Source organism: Oryctolagus cuniculus, chromosome 1 (genome assembly GCF_051225735.1).
Source record: "Oryctolagus cuniculus isolate XC-2025 breed Fujian yellow rabbit chromosome 1, ASM5122573v1, whole genome shotgun sequence".
Lineage (NCBI taxonomy): Eukaryota > Metazoa > Chordata > Mammalia > Lagomorpha > Leporidae > Oryctolagus > Oryctolagus cuniculus.
Window position 1 is genome coordinate 206406741 of NC_142867.1, and position 8805 is coordinate 206415545.

Sequence of the window (8805 nt, forward strand, 5' to 3'; positions counted from 1 at the left end):
CAAAGGGCATTGACTGTTCCCTTTTTCAACCTACTAAATTTTATTTATCCCAAGATTAGACTTATGTTATGTTTAACAGGATGTAGCTGATTGGGGCCAGTGCTGTGGCACAGCGGGTTAAAGCCCTGGCATGAAGGGTCAGCATCCCATATGGGCGCCGGTTCTAGTTCAGGCTGCTCCTCTTCTGATCCAGCTCTCTGCTATGGCCTGGGAGAGCAGTAGAAGATGGTTCAAGTCCTTGGGCCCCTATACCCACATGGGAGACCAGAAGAAGCTCCTGGCTCCTGGCTTCAGATTGGCGCAGCTCCAGCTGTTGCGGCCATCTGGAGAGTGAACCAGCAGATGGAAGACCTCTCTCTCTGTCTCTACCTCTCTCTGTAACTCTGTCTTTCAAATAAATAAAATAATTTTTTTGACAGGAAGAGTTAGACAGTGAGAGAGAGAGAGAGAAAGGTCTTCCTTTTCTGTTGATTCACCTCCCAAATGGCTGCTCCAGCCAGTGCACTGCGCTGATCTGAAGCCAGGAGCCAGGTGCTTCCTCCTGGTCTCCCATGCGGATTCAGGGGCCCAAGAACCTGGGCCACCCTCCACTACCTTCCCAGGCCACAGCAGAGAGCTGGACTGGAAGAGGAGCAACCGGGACAGAATCCGGCGCCCTGACCAGGACTAGAACCCCGGGGTGCCAGTGCCGCAGGTGGAGGATTAGCCTAGTGAGCCAATAAAATAAATCTTTAAAAAAAATCTATCTGATCTTCCTCTAATGACATTGCCACTTCCCTATGTCAAGGATTACCAAGGATACTTGAGTTACTATCATAAGCCCTTCGCATTGGTCTCAATGGTTCTATTATTGCCTTCCTCCATTCCTTTATTTAAATAGCATTCAGAATGGTAAATGTAAATGGCCTTTCCAAGATTTTCTTGTGTTAAGAACTTACATTTAGAAAATTTTGCACTCTTGTTGCAATTTTGTGAACAAATTGTGGAGCATATGTATAACTCCCTTAGGTCTAAAGTAAGTGGTCCCTCAGAACCAGGCAGAAAAACAAATCTTTGACTATTCTCCATTACTTAATTTAATTTGTACAGAAACACTCTGAGTTATTAGATGCATTTTTATGCAAGAAAAGTGAGATTTGGAAGAGCTAAGGATATTTTCATCCAAGTAGTGACAAAAGCTGTGATCTATGTATAGTCAGCTGTGACCCTCAAAACCTGTGAACTTTCTATTACATCACTACAAACATGAGGTTCCCAGTAAATTAGGTGAAACTCCTTCTTAATTTATATTTCTTTCCAACTGCCAATATTCATGCGGTTTCTGCCTATATCATCTCTTTGTCAGGTAAGATTTTGCTAGATAATTGGTAGAAATTCACAAATGAGTTATTAATCTCACAACATAGTCTTTCCCCTTTTTTTCTTTCTGCCTACTATGCTGTGATGACTACATTATTATATGATAAAGCATAAAGCTTGTCATGCCATTAATTCATTTTATTACTGACAGGTGTTGCTAAAAGGATAGAATATTCATTTATCTTTGTCATACCATGGCATGTCTCTGACATGCCTAGGAGGATGTCTTGCTCCAATATCTTTAACAATCCTACTATACTATGGGACTTTGAGAGCTCATATCAGGTGTCCAATAGCTACCTTAGGAACTGAAAGAAAAAGTGTGTTGTTTCCCCAACAGATCTTCTCTGTGTGTGTCTAAGCTACAAATGCTGTAGTTTCTAAGCTACAAATGATATCGTTTCTAAGATAAAAATGCTGTAGGATTACTGATGCATTAGTAACAGAGTTCTTGGATCATTCAGGGATAGACATCCAAAATATATCCAGACTTTCCCAAGTACTCAATGGTGTACAGAAACAAACAAACAAAGTGACTGTGACAGTTTCATCTCAAATAGTAGCCAATTTGAGATTATTAAGAACATGACATTTGTAATTCTCGATTTGGCTTGTGTCCTGAGTCTCTCTTTGTGAGCGCTACAGGCAACAGTATTGGATTACACTGCTCACTATGAAGTCTTGTCTCCTCTAGACTAGGAAAACGGTCACTTCACACACGATGCTGTGTGTGTCCATGTCATCTTTGTCAGTTGGTTTTCTGGGTTTTTATGTATATCTTTGTCAGTCATATCAAAGGTCAAAGATTTCCTAATATGCCCTGTGGATTGAATTTAGGGGTATTTATTCACAGGATAGTTTATATAGTGAAGGCTGGAGAAAGACATGAAGGCTTGAGTTTTCAATGGCACTTCTGTTATTTCAGAGGAGTTGCACTGAGCTTTGGAAAGGTTTTAATGTCAAGTGTATATCTACTACAAAGAATATAATGGTCTAAGTCTTCATAACCCACATCTGGATCATGAACGAACTTCTAAGGACCCATTTCATGGATATATCCTACAGATTTACAGTTACTTTCTCCAAGAAAGCAATGTGTGAGTTCCTGTTGATGCTACCCGCCAAGTTATCCCAACTTAAAAAATTCTCCATGCCCTTTCATTCAGACATCCTTTCAGCTTTGGTCCTATGCCCTGAATTAAGGCTTCTTAACTTTACATAGGAGTGAAGTTTGGAAGACGATGGTACCCTTGCGTGAGTCTTAATATAATGCCATATCTAGTAGAATTAGCTTCTTGAATTTCTGTAAATGTTTGAAGAATGTATCTCTTTTAACAGGAGTCACTGTGCACTTACTCCTCCTGTAGGATCTCTGTCCTTAATGTGCTGTGTATTGAGATTTAATGCTATAACGAGTACTCAAACAATATATTTCACTTTGTGTTTCTATGGGGGTGCAAACTGTTGAAATCTTTACTTAATGTATACTAAACTGATCCTCTGTAAAAAAAAAAAAAAAAGAAAGAAATTATCAACTCCCAACTTGACTCTCACTGGGATTAAACATGACAATAGGTCTGATCTGATTTCATCATCATTTAAAAAAATCATCTATTATTTTTCACTTTATGTTTCTGTGTGGGAGCAAACTGTTGAAATCCTTACTTAATGTATACTAAGCTGATCTTCTGTATATTAAGATAATCGAAAATGAATCTTGATGTGAATGGAAGGGGAGAGGGAGTGGGAAAGGGGAGGGTAGTGGGTGGGAGGGACGGTATGTGGGGGAAGCCATTGTAATCCATAAATCGTACTTTGGAAATTTATATTCATTAAATAAAAGTTAAAAAAAAAGCAATAAGAGAAATTCTGATACTAGCCGGCGCCGTGGCTCAATAGGCTAATCCTCCACCTTGCGGCGCCGGCACACCGGGTTCTAGTCCCGGTTGGGGCGCCGGATTCTGTCCCGGTTGCCCCTCTTCCAGGCCAGCTCTCTGCTATGGCCAGGGAGTGCAGTGGAGGATGGCCCAGGTGCTTGGGCCCTGCACCCCATGGGAGACCAGGAAAAGCACCTGGATCCTGGCTCTTGCCATCGGATCAGCGCGGTGCGCCGGCTGCAGCGGCGGCCATTGGAGGGTGATCCAACGGCAAAGGAAGACCTTTCTCTCTCTGTCTCTCTCTCTCACTGTCCACTCTGCCTGTCAAAAAATAAAAAAAAAAAAAAGAAAAAAAAAAAGAAAAAAAAAAAAGAAAAAGAAATTCTGATACAGCTTTGGTACTTTATTCTAGTTTATAATTGTTCACTTCCTTCATCCAGTGTAATTATGAATAATCTCTTATTTCAATTTGAAAACAAAGGAAATGATGAGGCCAGCACCATGGCTCACTTGGCTAATCCTCCACCTGCGGCACCGGCATCCCATATGGGCACTGGGTTCTAGTCCCAGCTACTCTTCTTCCAGTCCAGCTCTCTGCTGTAGCCCAGGAGGGCAGTGGAGGATGGCCCAAGTTCTTGGGCACCTGCGGCTGCATGGGAGACCAGGAGGAGGCACCTGGCTCCTGGCTTCGGATTGGCATAGCGTCAGATGTAGTGGCCATTTGGGGGGGTGAACCAACAGAAGGAAGACCTTTCTCTCTGTCTCTCTCTCTCTCACTGTTTAACTCTACCTGTCACATGCTCAAGCTGACTTACCTCAAACCGTAGAGTTAGAAACATACCAGGGGATTCCAATTCAATCCCATCAAGGTGGCATGTACCAATGCCATCTCACTAGTCCCAGTGATCAATTTCTGTTCACAATTGATCATAATGATAGGACTAAGAACCAAAGGGATCACATAAACAAGAATAGTGTCTGCAAATACTAGCTGATAGAATAAAAAAGGGAGAGAACGATCCAACATGGGAAGTGAGATACACAGCAGACCCATAGAATGGCAGATGTCCTAAACAGCACTCTGGCCTCAGAATCAGCCCTTAAGGCATGTGGATCCAGCTGAAAAGCCCATGAGAGTATTTCAGGCATGGAAAGCCAAAACACTCTGGGGGTAAAAAACAAACAAACAAAAAACAACAACAACAAACAAACAAACAAACAAAACCCTAAATGAAAGATCTCAATGAGTGAGATCCCAGTGGAAAGAACGGGTCATTAAAGAAGGAGTACCTTTCTCTGAAGGGAGGAGAGAACTTCCATTTTGACCATGGCCTTGTCTAAATATGATCAGAGTCAGTGAACTCAGGGGGCTTCCATAGCCTTGGCAGCTCATGACAAGAGCCTAGGGTGATTACTGAGGCCATAAACAATAGTGTCAATTTGTTAAGTCAACAACAGGAGTCACTGTGCACTTACTCCTCCTGTAGGATCTCTGTCCTTAATGTGCTGTACATTGAGATCTAATGCTATAACTAGTACTCAAACAGTATTTTTCACTTTGTGTTTCTGTGTGGGAGCAAACTGTTGAAATCTTTACTTAATGTATGCTAAACTGATCTTCTGTATATAAAGAGAATCAAAAATGAATCTTGATGTGAATGGAAAGGGAGAGGGAGTGGGAAAGGGGAGGGCTGTGCGTGGGAGGGACGTTATGGGGGGGAAGCCATTGTAATCCATAAGCTGTACTTTGGAAATTTATATTCATTAAATAAAAGTTAAAAATAAAAAAATAAAAAAATAAGTAAAAAATAGAAAAGAAAACAAAGGAAATGATAAATTATGGTCACATTTTCTTCAAACCATGATCTCTGCTTCAAGATTCTAGGCTATTTCTTAAAATAATCCAGGCTTGATGGATTCTTCAACATATTCCTAACACCCCATTATTCTCTTTTTATAGAGCTTTCTTCAGTCCTCTAATTATATTGACATATCTCATTCTCCTCCACATAGAAATTCAGAATCATTTGTTCTTTTTATTAGCAAAAAAATTCCAAACATACATACTTGTATATATGTCAAATATATTTGATATATATGTACGTGTAGCTTCATAACAGCTGTGTGGGAGACCCAGAAGTAGCTCCTGGCTCCTGGCTTCAGATCAGAGGAGCTCTGTTCATTGTGGCCATCTGGGGAGAGGACCAACAGGTGGAAGACTGCTCTCTCTCTCTCGCTCTGCCCCTTCCTCTCTGTAACTCTACCTTTCAAATAAGTAACTAAACCTTTAAAAAATGAATAAATAAATAATTCTAAAATGACAATTCTGCAATTGTTTTTTCTTTAAGAATTAAATGTTACAATTTTTTTAAAAGCAGGTAGTGCTAATAAATTACAGCGTCATGTAAACAAATAATCAATTTTTTTTATTCTCATCTTTAAAGCAGGTGGCTCTAATAATGTTGATTTTGAGTGGTTGTTACAGTGTTAGTTTAAGATTGGGATGAATTTGCTGTGGCTTTGGACTGGCCCCATTCTGGCCATTGAGGACATTTGGTGTGTGAAGCAAAGAGTGGAAGATCTCTCTCATATTCTCTCTCTCTCTTCTGCAGTCTGTTAATGTGGTGTATCACATTGATTGTCTTGCGCACATTAAACCATCCCTGCATACCAGGGATAAATCCCACTTGGTCTGGGTGGATGATCTTTCTGATGTGTTGTTGCATTCTATTGGCGAGAATTTTATTGAGGATTTTTGCATCTATGTTCATCAGGGATATTGGTCTGTAATTCTCTTTCAGTGCTGCATCTTTCTCTGGCTTAGGAATTAAGGTGATGCTGGCTTCATAGAAAGAATTTGGGAGGATTCCCTCTTCTTCGATTGTTCTGAATAGTTTGAGAAGAATTGGAGCTAGTTCTTCTTTAAACGTCTGGTAGAATTCAGCAGTGAATCCATCTGGTCCTGGGCTTTTCTTTGTTGGGAGGGCCTTTATTACTGTTTCAATTTCTGTCTCAGTTATGGGTCTGTTTAGGTTTTCGATGTCTTCCTGGTTCAATTTAGGCAGGTTGCATGTGTCCAGGAATCTATCCATTTCTGATAGGTTTCCCTGTTTGCTGGCATACAAGTCCTTGTAGTAATTTCTGATGATTCTTTTTATTTCTGTGGTGTCTGTTGTTACGTTTCCTTTTTCATCTCTGATTTTATTGATTTGGGTCTTTTCTCTTCTTTTTTTAGTTAGTTGGGCCAATGGGGTGTCAATTTTGTTGATTTTTTCAAAAAACCAGCTCTTCGTTTGGCTGATTTTTTGTAATGTTTTTCTTGATTCAATCCTGTTGATTTCTTCTTTGATTTTAATTATTTCTCTTCTCCTACTAGATTTGGGTCTGGTTTGCTGTAGGTTTTCTAGATCCTTGAGGTGAATTGAAAGCTCATCTATTTGGTGTCTTTCCAATTTCTTGATGTAGGCACCTATTGATATAAACTTTCCTCTTAACGCTGCTTTTGCTGCGTCCCATAAGTTTTGGTATGTTGTGCTGTTATCCTCATTTACTTCCAGAAAGTTTTTGATTTCTCTTTTGATTTCTTCTATGACCCATTGTTCATTCAGGAGCATGTTGTTCAATCTCCATGTGTTTGCGTATGCTCTAGGGGTTCCTGAGTTGCTAATTTCCAACTTCATTCCTTTATGGTCTGAGAAGCTGCATGGTATGATTCTAATTCTTTTGAATTTGCTGAGACTTGCTTTATGGCCTAGTATGTGGTCAATCCTAGAGAAGGTTCCATGTACTGCTGAGAAGAATGTAAAATCTTTAGCTGTAGGATTGAAAGTTCTGTATATATCTGTTAGATCCATTTGGGCTATAGTGTCGTTTAAATCTACTGTATCCTTGTTGATCTTCTGACTGGATGATCTGTCTATTTCTGAGAGTGGGGTATTGAAGTCCCCCAGTACTACTGTATTGGGGTTTAAGTCTCCCTTTAAGTCCGTTAATAAATCTTTTAGATAAACTGGTGCCCTGTAGTTAGGTGCATATACATTGATAATTGTTATATCTTCCTGTTGAATTGATCCCTTAATCATGATATAGTGTCCCTCTTTGTCTCTCTCTCTCTCTCTCTCTCTCTCTCTCTCTTTCTATCTAACTTTGCCTTTGAAATAAATAAATAAATCTTAAAAATAAATCTGGGATTTGGGGGGCTGGCATTGTGGTATGCCAGGTAAAGCTGCTGGCTGCAATGCCAGCAACTTATATTCCCACCAATTTGTATGCAGGCGATTCCATTTCTGATCCAGCTCCCTGCTAATGGACATAGAAAAGCAGCAGAAGATGGCCCAAATGTTTGAGCACCTGCTACCCATGCAGGAGACCCAGAAAAATCTCTTGGATTAAGCCTGGCCAAGTCCTGGCCATTGTAGCCATCTGCAGAGTGAACCAGGGAATGGATATTCTCTCTCTGCCACTACTTCTCTGTAATGCTTAAAAATAAATAAATAAATCTTTAAAAAACACTAAAGTTTCAGATTTGTTTGGCTTAAGAAGTGAAATAAGTATTTTGATGTATTGAAGCTGCTGTCTGTGATACTGGCATTGTTTATGGGCACCTGTCCAAGTTCTTGCTGCTCGACTTCAGATCCATCTCCCTGCTCATGGCCTGGGAAAAGCAGTGGAAGATGGCCCAAGTGTTTGGGCCCTACCACATGTATGAGGGGGCTGGAAGAAGATACTGGCTCCTGGCTTTGGCTTGGCTCAGCCCTGTGGCCACTTGGGAAGTGAACCAGCAGATGAAAGATCTCTCTTTCTCTCTCTCCTTCTCTCTCTGTAAGTCTGTTTTTTAAATGAATAAACAAATCTTAAAAAAAGTGAAATAAGCCGACTCCTAAGAGACAAATATCTCATTTTCTCTGATTTGTGTGGTAATTAATACATAGAGTAAAAGAAAATAATGTATATTTGACATCTTGGAATTTGATTTTTTTCAATTTATTCATTTGAAAGGCACAGTTACAGACAGAGAGAAGAAGACAGAGTGCGATGGGGGAGGCGGGGAGAGAAAGAGAGAGAGAGAAAGAGAATCTTCCATCTGCTGCTTCACTCCCCAGGTGGCCGCAAGGGCTGGAACTGAGCCTATAAGCAGCCAGGAGCAGGGAGCTTATTCCAAGTGTCCCACGTAGGTACAGGGTCCCAAGCACTTGGACCATCTTCCACTGCTTTCCTGGGCCAATAGCAGGGAGCTGGATCAGAAGAGGGGAAGACTGGACAAGAACCAGTGCCCATATGGGAATCTGGCACAGCAGCTAAACCTACTATGCCACAACACTGGCCCCTTGATTATTGTTTATTGCCCTTTTCTATATGCCTGTTGAACAGTGGTCTTTCTACTTTTTACTTGTTGAATGCTGTATGTAATGGAGTTTTTAACCTGTGATTATAAACAAAAATGTCATTGCAAAATTATAAAACAAAACAAAACAAAAAAAAAAAAAAAGGAAGGAGGAGGAAGGGAAGTGGGAAAGGAGGGAAATATCATTATATTCTTAGAAGTGTGTCTATGATAGCCCAAATGTTT